Source organism: Doryrhamphus excisus, chromosome 20, assembly GCF_030265055.1.
Source record: "Doryrhamphus excisus isolate RoL2022-K1 chromosome 20, RoL_Dexc_1.0, whole genome shotgun sequence".
In the NCBI taxonomy this organism is placed as follows: Eukaryota; Metazoa; Chordata; class Actinopteri; order Syngnathiformes; family Syngnathidae; genus Doryrhamphus; species Doryrhamphus excisus.
In genome coordinates, this window is record NC_080485.1 from 12,566,565 (window position 1) to 12,586,224 (window position 19,660).

The following is a 19,660-nucleotide window of genomic DNA, read 5'->3' on the forward strand; positions in this document are numbered from 1 at the left end:
TCCAAGCGAACGCCTCTAGCTGGCCACTTCATCGCTCAGCTGTCCAGCACAACCGAAAACATTTAAGCAATGCGTCTGGCCAGGACTGAGATGCAAGTGTGTGTTTTTGTGCAATGTGGGTGTACGTGCTTGTCCACTGAGGGGCGGCGGGGGGCAGCCAGGGGTGGCACAGACGGAGAACAGAGATGGACAGTTGTCCGCGCTCAGCTTCCAAACCAACAGAGGCACACACACACACACACACAAGCTAAGTAGAGCCGATCCAATGGTGTTCTGTCGAGCAATCCCGTCTTGGCCCGGCCTGTAACGAGTCCAGCGAGCTCTCCCACTCTGGACAGCTTGTCTGGGGAGCCACATGTCTCTCGTTTGGACCACTGCAGAAAAAGACAACAGCCGGTTTCCTACCCACACCATTTCTCTCGCTTTCCCGCTCGGACTTCAGTTTCATTTAGTTGTGCGCACAAGGTTTCCTTTTCCCGTAAGACCAATTAGTCAATACTAAACTATAAGGAGCTGGAGACAACAGGAGTCTTTTGTTTCTTAGAACAGTGGGACAGCCATGATGGAGGAGAGTGGTGTGATCTGAAGGATCCAAGGAACAGGAGGATGAGAAGAAGAAAGAAAGCATTTTACTGGAAAGTCTTTCAAGATTTAATTGGCTTAGGAAACATGTGGCAAAATAGTCCATCTAGTAAGATGTCCTCACTTTATTTACCTTTTAAATTTCTAGTATGGGGAGTATAAACAATTTACCCAAAATATTGTGGCATGCGTTTAAGACCGTGTAGCAGGGGTCTCAAACACGCGGCCCTGAGGCCCCCGCCTTGATATGAAAGTTTAATGTTAGTGCGGCCCGCGCAAGCTTCATATGGATGCTGTATGGTATCATGTACCCAGAAAAAATTATTAGGTTTGATTAATGTTCATGTTAAAGGTTAAATAACTGTTAATAGTTATCCTCCCTATCCGTGTGGAAGTGGTAAGTTTTTGGCTATTTAAGTTTAAAGGAAATAACTTGAAGGCTACCGTTTAGGAGTTAGCATGTGTCTCAAGACGCTGCAGTTGCGCAATATGTTGTAAATAAAAAGAGTATAAATGTGACTATAGTCGTGTTTTGTCATGTCTACAGGGCTCTAATAATGCTTTGTTCATTTTAATCTGAAAAAAATTATTTGTCTACCCACCAACTATATGTGGTTTCTTGAGTTTTTATTATTTACCGTTTTATTATTATTATTATATTTATTTATTACTGATTGATTTTCTTTATTCTTATTTGTTTATTTATTTTTCATCTTATTTTGTGTAGAAAAATAAAAAGTAAGATATTTGAGAACAGTGGAATGTTTTATCAGAGCTTTTCTTGTAAAAAATTGGAACCAGAGCGAAGTTTTTTTTTTATTTTTTTGTTTTTAATAAATGCATTTTTTTTTTTTTTTTGGAAAACCTGATGCGGCCCAGTCTCACCCAGACCCGAGCTCCAGTGGCCCCCAAGTAAATTCAGTTTGAGACCCCTGCCGTATAGTCATCCCTCCCTACATTACGGTCCGAACATCAACAAAATTAATGAATGATTGCGTCTTCGTGGTTGACTATGGGAAAAGTCGTCAAATAGGGACTAGAATTATCCGAATAATCGTTACAGAAGTCAACAAAACTTTGGGACTTGACATAAGGAATGTGAAGGTGTTGGCATGTCATTTAGTAGCAGCTTGTAGACTCTGCATTCAGAGACAGAGATGAATCAGCTGCGACTGCGTCTGTTCCAAGCTTTCTGATTGGAAAATTAGGACAACACACGGACTAAATGTCACTCAATTAGAGGACTGATTAACCATTCATCTCAGCGCACACAATGAGAAACTGCAGAGAACCAGAGAGAGAGAGAGAGGGCGGGAGAACAGACAGGTAGAAATGATAAAAGCTGAACTACAGCCAGCCGAAGAGAAATGAGTCACGCAAACTTCCGGCACACCGTCTCGCACTCCTTCAGGACGCCACCGCACCGCTGCTGCTGTTTTTTTTTTTTTTTGTTTTTTTTTTAAGCAGGCAATGAGAAGAGGCGCAAAGCAGGGGAAAAAAAACCTTGATGGCAGAAATGAAATAAATAACTGCATAACTATGTGAGCTCACCAGCCATTTGTTAATCAGCCCGAACAGGGATTTAATTTAATGCTTTGGCCGAGGCTGGAGCTGATATGCAGATGGTGCAGAGACGGAGCTGGGTGACTGGCACGCTGGGAGCTGGAGGGATGGCGGAGAGAAGGTTGTGCCATGTACATGCATATGCACAGCAGCACATTGGAGGAATGTGTTGACTGTTGTATCAATACTTTTGTCCATATATACTCCATATATATATAAGTACAGTTGTCCCTCGCCAATTAGCAGCGTATATGTAGTTCTACACTGGACGTTAGGTGTCAGTAATGTTTGCTGAGACAGACAAACGCCAAACTTGATCGCCGGAACAACATGCTTTTTTTGCAGGTGTGAACTCTCTAACAGGCACAATAAATCCTGATTATAATCCCTAATAAATCCCTGCAATTTAATAATACTTTTTAGCTTTCTGTAACACATTCATGGTAACACACACAAGCACAAGAGTCGTATTTATGTCTTAAATAGTTAATACAACTGTAAAGTTGACTATAGGGGTGTTAGTTCACGTCTATAGGGCTCTAATGATGTTAAATACATCTATGCTCTACAGAAGATATTATATTTCGAAAGAAGAATTCTACTTCATAGAATTACACTTATCACAGCAGGGTCCAGAACCAATTAACCACAACAAACAAGCGATTACTGTATGTTTTAACAAAAAGTAATTATGGTTAATGGACTGCAGCAGTAGCATCAATAAGGGTCTTTGTTTGGTTCAAGATTCGACCCTTTGAATCCCCCGGCTTAACACAGGTGAAGTCTTTCTTGTCCTATAGCCTTCAGGATCTTCTTTTTACAACGTCTAACCTTGACAACAAAAGGCTTTGCTTGTGCATTCCAACAATCCTGGCATGATCCAAGAGGGAAAGCTGTTTTGCCTTTGCCATAAGCAGTGTGAGACAGTGAATGTCTGACACAAAAGACAAATTTCAGTGAAGATTTTGATGTTTTAAGGCTATGGTCTTAAACTTTAGACCTGCCGGTGAACGTCATTTGAGTTGAAATACTCAGGCTCTGATTTAAAATATACTTATAATCCATCAGTGCAAATTCCAAATGCTTGTAATTGTAAAAATTTAATTCAGATGTATCTCTGGGACAGCTCCTAACAAGTAATCTGAATCCGAAGGTCATAATCAACTGTGCACATCAACAAGCAGAAACAAGAGGAAGGGCGAGGTGAACAGGATACAAAGGGCAAAGGAAGTGCACGAGAAGGGGAGTAGAGTGTGAATGAAAAGCAAAGACATCACGCGGGATTAAAAAGTGGAGGGATTGTGCAATAAATGCGTGTTAAGTATGCTTAAGCGCCATGTCCAACATTGGACATGTGCTGTTGATGAACAATTTTCCCAGTCTCCAGGCTATTTCCGTATGTGTTTAGCCTGTGTGCGTGACCCCGACCCTCCCACGCGCCCCTTTTACCCCAGCAGTGCTAACTCCAGTCTGCTCAGACATCTTAAGGAGAATCCTGGCTCTTTAAAGCAAATCCACTTAGTGCGCATAAGTCTAATTAGCACATCGGGCTTGGTGTAAGTGAAGTGAATTACCAGCTTCAAAATGCGTTCACCGTCATAAACGACACAAATTTGTGCTACTTTTTAGATGGCGTTGAATGACAAAGATTCTTAAAGTTATGGTCGCAGCTGGGTTACAAGTTTTGGATGACATGCCCGTGGCACAGGGGGCATCGGGCAAAAGAGGTGGGACTCTGACGGCTGGTCACAGGGGTGGCCAGATTGAGTGTAAACCCCAAGGGAGTGTTGGTCATCCCTCAGGGGCCCTGTAGAGATTTCACCCAGCCAGCTGCACACAGGCTGCACCTCCTGGTACGCTATTGCTGGAAGGTTGCACTGGCCCTGGTGCCCCTCTGCTCCCCCAGCTGGTACAGAGGGCACACAAACAAACAAGTACACCATCTCAACATAAAGTGTAAAAAAAAAATTATTACCTATTCAACTCATTTGTCACCCTCTTCCTTAAATAGACCCTTCATTGAACCATTCCTGAAGTGCACATCTATTGCAGTACCACTACAATCCAGTAGATGGTGGTGGCTCCCTGGAGCATGATGTCTACCCTGTGATGCTCCACTGATAATCCCACTTCCTGCATTAGTGTATGTGTGTGTGTGTGTGTGTGGTTCCTAAACCACACCAGGATTAGTGTGGTGTTAGCATCTTAGCTGCAGGGCTGCTGCTCAGCACCACCTGTGCCAGACAGGAGGCTTTGGCCCGTTTGTATGATTTGGATTTACAGTGGTACAAATCTAAACACAGCTAATCTGGAGGACATTTAGACTAAATGTAAATAATACAAATGGATGGAAACAGTGCATATCAAAAGACGCGCACACACTCTTAAATAAGGCAATTATCACTGGACTGGTTATTACTGTAAAAACAAGGCAAGGCTTAGACTTTCTACATTGTTTTTTTTTAAGTTTTAACTTTTAAAAGAACAAAACACACACAAAAAAAACAAACATGATGACAAAGAAGCTAAAAAATCCAAAGCTTAAAGATGTGGCGTAGAAAAATCCAGTGAAATTAGGAATGTCACGCTTCCTGTGTTCAGAACATGTGTGTCCAATGTGATTAGTGCTTGTAAAAACACAGTCGGCAACAAACTGGGTTCCTGCAGTACAACACATCCCAATGTGATGGCAATGGGGAATCTAATTTGAGCTAATGGTGATCTTATTTGACACCAGAGACAATAGTTTAAATCTCTAAAATAACTCAGGATGTACTGTAATGGAAGACCCCCCCCCGCCCCCATTGAGATGCTGTAAGAGTTTCTATGGTTAAGGTTTATCAGTCTATGAATGGTGACATTCACATTTTGCTTGGATGATGCCATGCATATGAATGCCACATGACTGGTCTTGGATGAAATTCTTCTATTCACAACATGCAAAAAATGAATTATGCACAAATAAGTGAGCAAATGAACTTCCCCATTTTACATGTGACATTCATACACATTTTAATTTCAGAATTCATGCCCCGATGGTTTCTACATTTCTACAATTTAGGGCTGGCTACAATTCTATAATTCCTACATTTTAGATGACTAGATTAACAGTGTTCTGTGAAGGGTATCACTGTGTGCCGATGACCGTAAAACACGTCCAAGTTACTGCCCTGGCTGCCCAGTACGAAATGTCCAAAGTGAAAATAAGTCAACATTAATAAAAATTTACAAATCAAAATGTAGTCTTAATGTGAGTTACTGGCGAAAAAATATATAATTTTTCCATTTTAAGATAACACTAAACTTTTACACTTGTTTTTGAAAGTTGGTGTGGTTAGGCATTCAAAGGTTATAATTTGGTTACATTTAATTTTTAATGAGATTTATTATACAGTTGTCCTTTGTTTATCACAGTTAATTGATCCCAGACCCAATCGCAATGAGTACATTTCCGCAAAGTAGGATTCAATATTAATGAAATACTTTCAGAGTTAGAGCATAGAAAACCCGTTTGACTTACTCAATATGGCTTTTAGCATTACAGCCCTGTAGACAGTAAATAACACTACTACAGTCACCTGTACCCTTCTATTATTCTATACTACATTGCAACACTTATGCGCAGGCTACGGGATCGCTGCAAGCACGGTAGCATGCCAGTGACATGCTAACTAGTTAGCCTCCAGTGGAGAAGGCCAAATTAAGAAGCCAAAACCTTACCACTTCCACACGTAAGGTGGGAGGTGTCATGTCAGACATGCCCTGCAGTGTTAATGAATTGTAATATAACAATGTTTCGACAATGTAACAATGAAATGTCCTTTTGTGGGGCGAATAAAAGGCATATCTTATCGTATAACCGAATACTGACCAGTGACCAGAATACGACACACAGTATGTCTTGTCTTTCAACAGCTTTTGACTGATAATAGGCCAAAAACCGTGATAGATTGAGGGGGCGATGTTTCAGCCGTGAAGTGGTGAGAGGGAGGGATATGCTGTGCATCTGTAGAGCTTTATGATGCCAACACTTTGACACCGGAACGGATTATTTGACTTACCATTATTTCTGGTAATGAATATTTTACTGCACATCTCACCCTGGGGGGCCGAAAGGCATCATCAGAATAAGACACGGATGACCGGGAGAGGACACAACTGTCCAGCTGTTCCCTACAACACTGCGTGTGTGTTCGCTAGTCCTATAAACTGGTCTGTGAGGGACCTTAACCAGTCCAGACCCTGGCCAATTGAGCAGTGGTGAACAGGTGCAAAGCTTTCTGCATGTAAGTTGCTATTATTCCAAACTGGTTGGCTCTGTATTATTAATTCAAAAATGCTGGGGTTAAGGGTTGCGGGCAGCAGCTGGCGTTACGCGTGCATGCGTGTGCGCAACTTAAGACCCACTGATCTTTTGTAAAGCCCGAACCCGCCCTCCAACCGCTCACCCAACACCCCTTGTTGTAGTCCAAAAGCAGCAGTAAAAAAAAAAAAAGCATTGTGCAGTTGATCTCCATGTCTGCCTGTAAACCTATACACAACATGCATCTCTGTGCAAACAAACACACACACACACACACACACACACACGTGTGTGTGTGTGCACGACAACACAAAAGCCAAGCGCCAGAATAAATAAGTACTATTAACAAAACCCAAACACACACACACATGCAGTCAATTGATGTGCAGTACACCAAAGGAGAGACACTAAGTGCTCTCCAGCTCGCTAACTGCTGTTTTCGGCTTTTGTGCCGTACTTCTTCCCCCGCCCCACCTGTTTGGCGGCTGTCTGTCAAGCCACATATTTACCTTTTTAATCCAGCCTTACAGTTGAAAGCAATTAACACAGCCCAGCCGTGGTGTCTGTTGAGTTCAAGGAGGTACATCCTGCTTTTATGAATGACAGCATTACAGAAAGGAAGTGATGCTATGACAAACGCAACATGTGGCCGCCTCAACTGATTTATTTTTTTTCCCCCTCACAGTCATCAGTCACGCTCCATTACGCATAACTAATAAGCTACTCAGACGAAAATCATATTTGTTTTGGTTCGTCTGCTGCCAGAAAAAGCAAACCTTAATGCTTAAAAAAAAAACAACACACATTTGGAAACGTTGCTTGCTGGTAATTATGTAACGTCAGCTCACAAATGATATCACCCGCAGTGTGATTAACGCCTGGTTTAAAGCCGAGGTGACAGACAGGTCCATCTGAGTCAAGCCGTTCTGTGTCATTGTCATGAGAGCTGGTGTTTGTCGTGTTGTAACATCCATCTGTCGGAGAGGTCCTCTGTGACCACAAGTCTCCATCAGGCAGGACATCACTTCAGGTTTGGAGACAAAAAGACAAAAACAGACAAGACAACTAACCCCAAACATAGAAAGAAAAGTTGATAACCCAGGCTTTAATTTGGGGTTTTTTCTAATCATTATTTAACAGTTACAAGCTAAAGTTCAATGGTCGCAGTCATTGTTTTGCTATAGAAAATGTAATTATATTAGTATTAAAATGTACCAGAAATATGTGTGCATATCTATAATGAGCTGGACTATTCAAACTACAGATATTAGTGGTTAAACACTCAAACAACAGAGCAATATCTCAATATGGCAGATGTTCTTCTCCAACATACACCCAACGCTACAGTAACAGATTGTACTTCCGCTGTGTAAGCATCCGTCCAAAGACTGCTTATTTCATTAATGAAAGATGACATGAAAGGTGTGTTTTGTCCTAAGGAAGTGACAACTCTCTGTGGACCAATCAATTGGTACTTTAGCAGTACGTTTACCTTCACCCATGAGGCACTGCAGCATTAACTGCAGTCAATGTCAGGCTGTCTAAATGTTATATATCGGGGTATTGTTCTGAATGGTGTAGCAAAAGTGTGTCATTGCAAGGAAAAAAAAACATTTTAGTCAGATTTGTCAGGTGTGTCTTACAGTTGGTTCTGAGGGTTACATAGATCCCAGAAGGGATTTGTCAACAACTCCACTCGGGAGAGAGAACTCAAAGACAAAAGTTGGCTGTCCAATCAAAGGTACGTTAATTCGAGAACGCTACAATGAAATACAACAAACTGGTACTGAAGTGAGAGTCTATGAAGTATAGGACAGGTAATGACAAACACTGCAGGGTAGGTGGCAAACATGACAGGATTTGGGTCCACTCCTCTTACAGATGCTCTCCAAAGCCTAAAGTCTTTGAGGCAGTCACTTGGCAACTCTACATTTTATAGCTCTATTATAGATTTTCTATAGGATTGAGGGCCAGCGACTGGCTAGGCTACTCCAGAATCTGATGTTACCAAAGAGCTTGGTAAAAGGGACTGATTAGTGTGATCAGTGACTGTGGGTACATAACCGATGTGCGGGGGGTTGAAAATACTTGCTGGTTGTAAAAACTTCAAAAAGATTTAAAAAAAAAAATCAGCAGTGGATCATATAATTATGCTACTACGGTACACATACTAATACAGATGCTCTGGACATACTGTTAACATTGTACTTATTTATTACTTTTTTTTTTAAATGAAGGCATGTATTTAAATGACCAGCGCTTGCATTTGTGTGGCACAGGAGTCCGAAGCCAACGGCTGTGCTAATCCCGTCAGAGACAGATTACAGGTGGAAGGGCAATAAATAGACTTGAATATCCATTTAATGTGGCATCAGCATGCAGCTCCACTATGAAGTAATGCGTGACGTCCAACATGGAAGCTGGAGCCCTCAAGGCTCCTAGTGCTCCATCCAAGTGTAGCCTTTAGTAGCTGTTTAACCTTTGATCGACACACTTTTTGTACACAGTTTATGTTACACAGATCTAACTTAAATGGCAAGATTGATTACAATTTTACACTAAGAGAAAAGGTTCTTCCGAGGACAACAGCCAAACTTTTTTATCAGCCGGCAAACGGTAATCTGGTGGCCTAAATCAGATAGACCAAGCCAACCACCCCCCTCAGGCTAACCTGCCTCCTCTAATCAGTCCAAAGCCGCCGCGAAGCAGCCAACCATACCTCGACATGTTAGACTACGCACTGTCCTTTTGCTTTAATCTGCGCGGCGGATTAAGTGGTCAAAAGCAGTGATCCAGTTTGAATAGCACACTTTTGTGAGAAATGCAAATCACATCCCGAGAAACAGTGTCAATAAAAGAGTGCATGTGTCGGAATTTAGTTGTGCATGAACCGATACTTTTGCTTTTATTTTCCTTTCTTGACACAGACACCATAGTGCAGTAGTGAAAGTGACACTAATAACAGTCTACTGCACATTTGAATGCATGCACCCAGACTGACTGATCACACGTTTTAGGTCAGCACTTTGATCATCCTGAGCTACAAACTAATCCCATTACTCAACCTTTCTTCATTGAACCTCATTTCAATCCTCTGCACCCATCAGCACTCCATTCATTGATCCCTTCATTCATTTATACAAGACTCCACATTAGTTCATTCACTCACAACATCCATTAATCCATCTCTCTCTGTGTTTGTGTGTGGCCTCTCACCAAGATTCTTCCCGCATCTCACTAATGATTGTAATGACTGGCTGAGTGTGCAGAGAGCTATGGTACTGCTACCTCATAGGACAATCAAGTTTGAGGGACAACTCCCAGAAGCAATGACATGCATGACAACAGAGCTGGTGAAAAATGGATACATATGCTGAAAACTGTAAAAAGCTTCAGAAGTTAGAAGTCATGCACTTAGCCTGTGCGCGACCAAAGTTCGATTTTACAGTGTTTTGACTGTAGGCTTTGCAGACCAGCCTAGGTCTGTCTGTCTGCATGTCAAACTGTCTGTCTGCCAGCATTCTGTGCAGTGTAGAGTGAGTCATTCTTAGGACAATAGAGACAGTTTGTAAAGCCACACTGGAGCGTACACTTCCTCCGGATGTGAAAGAGGATGCCATTCATAACAAAGCCTGCAGTGTCTGCCTGTCTGCTGCCACCCTGTACATCCACAGGAGTTTGAGAAAGATAAGATAAACTTTATTAACCTTCTGGAGTCCCTTTCATTTTCCCATCCTATCAGGTCAACAAAAAAAGTCCACTCCCAAAAACATAACACGTCGCATATTTTTCTCTACCATTTTGCTTAGATCGCTAATAAAAAATACTAAACATGTAAATATTTGTATTGTTTTAACCATCTCAAAGCCAATTGTGATGTGACAATGATGTCATTGTTTTTGCTTAGAAAAAACCTAACAAAATGAATTATTTTCTACATAATAAATGTTGAGTTCTCTATATCTCAAAGATCAGCTATGTGTTGTTTTTTCAGGGTCAGATTCTAAATTCCCCACCTTTTTGGGTCCCTCGAGGACAAAAAAGTACCACTGACTTCCGTTATAAGCGCTATTTTTCAAAGTATTGTACTTAGAAAAAGAATTTTCAAAATTTCAGGGTTTCATTGGGTTGAAAAATAGTCCAATTTGTCATATTTACTAAAAATGAGTTTCAGAGGAACACTACCAGGACCTCCAAAAAGTGTAGAAGTCACAAGGAAGAGGTGCTGTCTTTGGAAAAAAGCCAGGAAATCACCAAAAACTGCAAAAAAAACAAGGCAGATTGGACAATTTTTATACTGTATGTGATAGTTTTTTCTACTAGAAACCCCCCATTGACTTCCATTATAAGCACCATTTTTCAATACAAACGTGCATTTTCTAATTTCAGTATTGAATTTTGTTAAAGAGTCCAATGTCTAATATCGACTGTTTAGAATGAGGTTGAACAATTTTCCCCATTGTAGGTGATACGTGTTTCCTATCGGACTTTGTGAGTGTGAGTTCCTCTCTGATTGCTCAGTAAATATAGTAGACCATCATGACTAAACAAAGGTATGGGAAACAATGAGGTCTATGCATGTTCTGTGCATGCATATAAAAACCCTACATAAATGGACTTCTAAAAAACAACAAAGAAACTTGTAATTCTGGAGGCTACATCTATCGTCCAATAGCCTCTGGCAGAATGGACATCTGGGCAGCGAAAGTGTGTTGCTGTGGCTACTCTTCAGACTCTCCTCGGTTCCATAGAAGTGGTGAGAGTCATTGTTCATGATAGAACGCTAGGCAAGATCAGAACTCTCTTTGATCACCTCCCTCCTCCAGTGTAGCGACTGATGCCCACAACTGACTCAAGTCTTTTTGATAAGTTTTTCAGCCTGCTTTTATCCTTCACCTTGGCTCCAGCTTCCCAAAACACAAAGGCAAAGAAGATGGGTGCTGGCCACAACTGACTTCTGGAAGATGTAGAGTACCTCCTGAGGAAATACAGCACCTTTTGTGGAGTGTCTTGCCGTCTGTGGCTGTTTGCGGAGCACTCAATGAGTGTACTTCAAGGATGTTACCTGCTCCACAACTCTACCGGCGATTGTGATTGGCAAGGGCGTGACCTTGCTACAGCTGGAACTGACAACCATCTCCTTTGTTTTCTACACATTCAGCTGCAGAGGGTTCTCCCCACACCGCATCAGTCATTCACCAGTGTTCTGTACTACTCCTCAACACAACTCATTATGGCGGCATCATTGGAATATTTATGTAGAGGACACGACTTGGAAGAGGACATCAAATTTGCAGTGTAAATGGTGAACAGGAAAGGAGAAAGCAGCCTATCTTGCTGATCATTACTAAATATTCCACTGCTATAATAAAGTAGAAGCTATTGGGAATGACAGCAACTCAAACTGGTAGGCCACGTGACAGACTTACAGAGCAAACTTCATGTGGCCTTCAAATTAACACAGATCTTCATGCTATGAGTGTCCATAGCCATCAATAAAGCATCACATAAGAACATTAACTTCATTGGTCAAAGATTGCCAGTCAAGTTGTTCCCCTCCGCTCCCCCAATATGCTCAATGTTGGTAATGATCACCTCTATTTTACAATCAGCATTTATAGATGGTGATGGTGCTGGGTGGAGATCTGAAGTTAGCTACATTTACTGCAGGTGAGATATAAATTAGACGACTGTGTACAGGTATGAGCCGCAAGGTTTTATAGATCTGAATGTTTTCCGGCATACGGACTGTAGATTGTGAGGTTTGTGCGTATGGCATGTTTTAGGAAGGAATCCACACACAGTTTGGAATGAGGAAATGGGGCAGCTAGAGTCGTCCCGGGGTGAAGTCCCTCATATTGTCTCCTCACCTGCTCAGTAGTGATGTTAAGAATGGCTGTGCTGCCGGTGGGTGTGGAAGAATTACAAGGTGAGATGGGGGTGAAGATGTCATGTCGAAACAGAGGGGTACACAGAGATGAGACAGAAGCAGGATAACAGGGACCGACAGGGAGGACAAAAAAAAAAAGGCTGAGAGTTTTGTTGACAGGCCGTACAGGAGAGAGAGAGAGAGTGGGAGAGGTGGCAGCGAGGAGGACTGCAACACCGTAGACAGTGGTGGCTAGTGATTGATATCAGGGACCTGGCACTGCCACCTGATCCAGCCGGCTGTCCAGCCAGCCAGCCAGCCTCAAGCGAGGGTGAACCCGTTGAACTTGCAAAGCCAAAATGGCCGCCTCGCTACACTGCACCCGGTGAACCCCGCAGCGCAGTTTGATACATAGACATACACACACACACACACACACACACACACACACACAGTGGAGAGGATCCAGTTCCCAGAGAGGCGAAAGACGCTGAGGGAGGGAGAACGATGCAGGATGAGAGGGTGCACAAGGACAGATCTGCCGCTATCATGCAATGTTGCCGAGGTGCATTAGCCGACGCAAAAAACTCCATTTGCATAACGGAGGATGTTGAACTTGCATCACACATAATGCATTCTGACTGAACGTCTCCATGTTGAATGTCTACAGTGGTGCCTGTGCATAATGCAATATATTCCTGACGGGATGTGCATTCAAATTACGGTACACATATGGAAATGAGGAGCAAAACAAATCCAGTGCAGCACACACATACACACAGATAGGAACTAAGTTGCCATATCTAATGAAGTCAGGCTGTATAAGTACCCAGACATTAACTGAATTTTGAAGGTACAAGGTATGAAGTACAAATCCCTTGCTGGTTGTGCATTGGGAGAAGTTTGTTGTTCCATCATTTTGGATTAAAGTTAACAGCGACTACCCAGGACTTTCCACAATGGCGCTGAATAGGTTGTTGCCATTCCAAGGACTTGAGTAAGAGTGGATTCTCAGCATGGACTACTACCGAAATGGGACAGTTTTTTTCGTTGATGAACTTTACGATAACAGGTGCCAGACATTGTAATGCATGTATCAATATTGTTGATATCTACATCCACCTCCTTTGATTGTAGAACGATGGACACCTGTTGCTCGATTGTTTCAACAACTTCTTCTCCTCCTCCTTCTGTAATCAGCTGCACTGGCATTAGACCTGTGAGTAATGCGCGTTCCAGTCACAATCCCATTGTTCATGAAATAAATCGTCAATACTGCATATCCTTTGTGATATCAGGCGATCCTTTTCATCGTTTTCAGGGCTCTACATTAAAAACAAAAATTACTTGCCCATGGGGAATCCTTAAGGTGAGGAACTACTTGCCCCAATGTAAAATGAAGACTACCATAATGATATCATCTAATTTTTGTGGCATCACATTCATTCATTCATTCATTTTCTACCGCTTTTTCCTCACGAGGGTCGCGAGGCGTGCTGGAGCCTATCCCAGCTGTCTTCGGGCGAGAGGCAGGGTACACCCTGGACTGGTCGCCAGCCAATCACAGGGCACATATAGACAAACAACCATTCACACTCACATTCATACCTATGGACAATTTAGAGTCGCCAATTAACCTAGCATGTTTTTGGAATGTGGGAGGAAACCGGAGTACCTGGAGAAAACCCACGCATGCACGGGGAGAACATGCAAACTCCACACAGAGATGGCCGAGGGTGGAATTGAACCCTGGTCTGCTAGCTGTGAGGTCTGCGCGCTAACCACTAGACCGCCGTGCCGCCCTGTGGCATCACATGAGAATCTCAAATAAAGATGAAATGATTATCATTTCTTGTGGTTGTTTTCCTACATAGATCATGACATTGCATGGAAATCTGGATTGTCAAGAGACTTCTAGGCACTTTGCCTTGATAAATAAAAGTACATTCATGATTGAATAAACATTGTGCTTTTGGGGAACCGCTAGATTTTGTAGCTTGTGCAAAATCAGCACTTGGTATTGCATCTAATCGGTGGCGTTTCATTGTGACCGCTTAAAATGGTCACAGCAATGTGATTCATTCACCTGTGCCATCATTTGATTTGCTGACGCTAATAAAATACTCGTTTTGGAGGCACTGTTTCATCACTTTTTGGTGTTTTCCTTCAGAAGTTGTTGAAGAATTAGACGATGTTGGGCAGGGACGCCATGATAGATGTTTTCGTAGTCAAACGATCACTGATTGGTTGATCGCGAACAAGAATGGGTGTGGGTAAAACGCAGACTGTGGACTGCGGACCGCGGTCTAAATAAACGATTCTGATTGGTCCATTTCAAGATTTGCAAGGATTGGTTTGTAAATTACCACCGGAATTACGCAGTCCAACACCCAACAAGAACCGCTTTAAAAAAAAAACTCTTGGCAGTGTGGCATGCCAAAGTGCACTTGCCCGACGAGAATATCACTGATTGGATTTACTTGCCCGAATTTTGTTTTAACAGTTTTAACCATCAGTACATGGTTATTTTCGAGCCCTGGTTTTGTGTCTTAAAGCATTCACTTGGTGATGCATTTTCATTCTACAATTCCTTAATGTGCTTTAAGATTTTCATGTTGTCATGCTTTATAACTATTTTCTTAGTTTCATTCTGTGGTCTTTTGACATCAGCATTAGAATGGATTTCTGGTGCACACCCCCCCCCACATCAGTCCGTCAGAAGTTTGAAGGAAACGGGCCATCCTGTGGGTTCCAAAAGGTTAGGGACCACTGATGTCAGACAGAGAGCGCCAAAATGACAAGGTTTATATTGTCCACTGTTAATTGAACAGTTAAAAACCAAAGTCTTTGACAAGTCCTCTCAAATCCGATGATGATCCGATGGTGTGGCTCTTCCCTCCCCTCCCTCCGGGCCATCTGCTAACTGCTGTGTGGGCCGATGCGGCTGGTCGTAACAGTATCCTCAGCGGCAGAGGCTGACTGTGACCTCGGCGGCCTTGCTTTTGGGCTGACAGAAGGTAAACTCAAGAGACGGGGTGGAAATGAACTTTGCGTTCAGACGTCTCGATCGGGCTGAAGTATCCATGCGGTTTCTGACGGCGGAGAGGAAGGTGACACTTTCACAAGGAGCGTCTCTTATGACCCGCAAGCTCACCAAAGTCCTTCCAACTTTACAGCATCTATCATTCAAAGTGCTTTTTTTTCTTTTAAATCATCCATCCTTTATCTCTCTGAAGAGAACACGATTTTGAGCATTGGTTATTTTACCTTGAAAGTCTGATTTATTCTACATCCACAGCTCTTTTCTTTGGGGAAGATAGAGAAGTGATGCATCTGAGTGCGTTCCTCACTCTTCTTTAATGAAGACAGGAAGGAAGTCATCACTTGGGCGGCTGAAAGGGAGGGGGGGCTGTAAAAGGCTGGGTCATCCGAGGACGTGTTGTGTTGCACCGTTGCAGAGGTTATGCTCTTGATTATTTGCTTAGAAATATTTATTTTCCATAGAAATACTTTATAATGCCAACACTCGAGAAAGAAAAGGACATGATCAGACTCTTGTCCCCATAACTTGTTGAAAGCCGTGTTCTTTGTATTCTACTCGTTTGTGCAGTGAAAGGACGTATCTCCTTTCATGGTGAGTTGCAGTAACAGGAAGTAAGTTGCCACACAAACGGACGTTAGTTACATGACAGGCTGATGAAATAAACTGTTTAAATAATAATAGATTTTTTTTGAAACTATTGTTTAAAGTTGGCATATTCTACATTTTCAACTTTTATACTAAATACTTTTTTTTGTATTTTTGAAATGTAGTACTCTTGTTCTAAATGATGTGAAATGGTTTGTGTGTTTTTAAAGTTAATGTTTAATGTTTAAGAGAGAACGGCACAAGATATCAGTGAGCTATTTGCTTGCTAAACCGGGACTGCTGTTCAGAACCTTTTGTATGTTTTTCTTAAAAATGGCAGCCAGAAAGTGTTTTTCGGATGTAGGAATTGTGTATCAAAACGTAAGGCACCGATGGGAAGATTTTAAGTTTTCTGAGGAGCTAAAGACCTAGCTCCCGGTCTATGCTCTTGCCATTTCACAGACAGCTGTTTCATGAACAAAACAAAGTTTGACGCCAGATAATCATTAGCACTAACAGGTTGAAGGGGGTCTCTACACAGCTCTGAGCGGTTAAGTGGGGTGGGGCTGGGGGCTGGAACCAATCATCATCTGCAGAATCTGAGTGTTTTGGCTAAGAAGAGCAGGATGCAGATTTACCCTATACAGTTCCTTCAGATTTATTCAGTATATTATTAAAATAAACTTATCATAGTGCCCATCTGGGATCCACTAAAATAAAAACTTTAAAAAATCAAATATGCCTCAGCATAACACTTTTGAAAATTAAACAGGAATCGTTTGGTTTCAATCTATTGTGACAACACATTAAGTAAAATTGTTTTGGTACACTTTTTGGTACTTCATCAATGTAGGGAAACCATAACACTTCCTTTGTGTCCCCAATGCTTACAGCTTTATGCGTAAACAAAATAAATGGCATGCAGTCGTGTAAATAAGATGAATAAAATAAGGCTATGATGTTTGTTAGATCTGTTGTATAAGAAATGTATCCTCAAATGACTTCAGTTGTGCCCTGGTACTACATGGAAAAATAAAATTAACTTGACCATCTAGGGGGGTGGCGGGTGTGAAGCGACCCCATACAGTATATAACAGTAAAAGAAGCACTGATATATCAACTATGAAGTAGGTTTCATTGAGATCCTGTGCAGCTCCCTTAAACAAAAAGGTACGTAGGACACTGACGGGAAAGATGCTGATGTTCCCACAGTCTTTAAGAAGCAGTCCGTGCAAGTATTCCGGGTTGGCTCCATACATGGTGAAATGACCCATCATAAAATGGCATTCCGTTGACTCTGCAAAAAGCAGCTGCCTTGCAACAACAACAATCGCCACCCAAGTGGGGAGAAGGAGGAGGGAACACAGAGAGGAAAACGTCAAGTGTGCAACCTCGAGCGACTGTCTACCGAAGTGACAGCTGTGACGTAGCTACGACCTTTTCTGAATTACGCGGAAAAATTGTCCATTCATGTATTGGTTCATGGTTTTATACATATTATATAAAATTAATGTATACATCATTAATGTATATTAATGCTCTTATTTCATATATCGGCCAATATATGTAGCTGTTATCTGCCAAAGTATGGATTTTTTCAGCCCTCCAATATCTGTGTCAGACCCAAGAAATCTGTCAGTTTCTAATATACAGTGTATATATATATATATATAAATACTGAATATATGCTGATGACTGTTGCTGAAAATGCATCTGGGGGCACTCACATCAAGGTCCTGTTTGGTCGAGCAGAACTCTGCACCACAATAAAATAACTTCAACAGAGCCATAAAGGGAACACATTTAATTTCACTACTTCATTAAGCAGTCAAACTTTAGTAACACTCTACAGACAGCTCCCTCTAATCACAGTTTCCGGACAAATTAAGGCTACGCTGTGGCAGATTTGCACCAAGCTAGAATGGGAACAGGAAGACCTTCATTTCAGGGGAGCATGTGAAAATTTACTGGTGCCCCGTGCATAAAATTTACGATTGTGTCGTCATAAATCTGTCGGGTATAAAACCCTCTATAAAATGATGATGAAGATGTGTGACCTGCAACTTTAAGACTCTCCCGGCAAACATGGTGCACAAATTGACACACTGTAAACACTAATGTAAACTCACATATTAGATGGTCCATTTTTTTTTTTTTAATCCTCACATCGCCACTTGAATAATGGTTTCTCCCAAAAAGTGTGAAACTAACCAAGCAATAAAAACATGTTTTTAAATGAGGCTCTTCTTTGGTTATCCAAGCTCTATTTCAAAACATCCAGTTCAGACAACGAGTCTCTCTTTGTTTTGAAGACGACTCAAAATCCTCGCCATTACTTTATGTACTTTGTCTAGACTGGACTTCCAACATAGATTCTCTGTGTAGGAAAGAGCAAAGCCGTCTGTACTTCCTCAGAACGCTTGCGTCCTTCAACATATGTAATAAGCTGCTGTAGCTAGTAGTGGTGTGCTGGCGGAGCGGCCTCAAGAAGAAGGCCGCCGCACGCCTGGACAAACTGGCGTGGAAGGCAGGCTGTGTCATTGGCATTGAGATGGACAGCCTGACATCGGTGGCACGGCAAAGGTCACTGAGGAGGCTCCTTTCCATCATGGACAAGCAGCATCCTCTCCCGACAGAAGAGTAGTTTCAGTGGCAGATTACTATCACTCCACTGATCCACTGAAAGACTGAGCAGATCATTCCTTCATTCCTTCATTCCTTCCGTGCAACATAAGCTGGACTTATTACCATGCTACTTATAATTACACTACGAATTGGATTTATCATAATTATTGAATTATTCTATTTTCACATCTCTCATATCTTGCCCTTTTGTTTTATTAAGTGTTACATTATTTCTTAGTTAATATCTCTTTCGGTTAAAGCTGAACCTTCTGTTTATCCGCTGTATTTGTGAATGAATGAATATTCACATTCAAATGAATAGCTCTTAAGAAACTATATTCTGACTACATACTTTTTCCCCTGTTGTCCTCTCCTCGTTCTTTCACTCTGTCGTCACGTAACTCCATTCAGTGCCAAACAAAGAGCATTATTTGAAGAAGAGAGAGAGAGAGAGAGAGAGAGAGAGAGGGAAAGAGAGAGAGAGAGAACAGAGCCTTCCTCAATGTGGAAACGCAACTCAAAGCAGTCATAAAAGCAAAGCAGTCTGCCTCTGTAAAAAATGCTGTCTAATGACTAAGACTGCAGCCTTTGCTGTATCACTACCCGGACAGTGACTTAGCACCTTGACCGTGTTCTTGTGTGCACATCCGCACAAACACACACAGATGATATTAATTAATTAATCCATTCATTCATTCATATTCCTGACATGAAGAAAAACCGCCTCGGCGCCACAACCTGGATCCCCTTCTCTCTCACCCACTGACGAACACTGCTGGCGCTGCGTCGTGACTGGAGGCACTGTGTTCTTTTTAATATGCGTAGACGACCGTCTGAGGATCACAGCGGTATGGCTGGCACGCAGCGAAAAAAAGAGCGTGTGCGACCGTATGTGTGTGTGTGTGTGTGTGTGTGTGTGTGTGAGAGCATCCACCTAATGCGCTAAGAAGCACTTTGATGCCCAACAAGTTCCCCCGCTGTGCAACAGGGCCGGCACTACATTACCCACAAGCCTGCTGTCTGTTATGCATCGTGTCACTTCCTGTTCAACAGTTTGTGTTACAAATTCCAAGGCTCCCGTCACATAGCG

General features: G+C 42.1%; 1 protein-coding gene across 4 annotated transcripts in view; it reads right to left on the minus strand.

Annotated features, from left to right (window-relative positions):
- akt3a (v-akt murine thymoma viral oncogene homolog 3a) overlaps window positions 1–19,660 on the minus strand; it is a 50,133-nt gene that overhangs the window by 23,532 nt on the left and 6,941 nt on the right. The gene's annotated exons all lie outside the window — the stretch shown is intronic.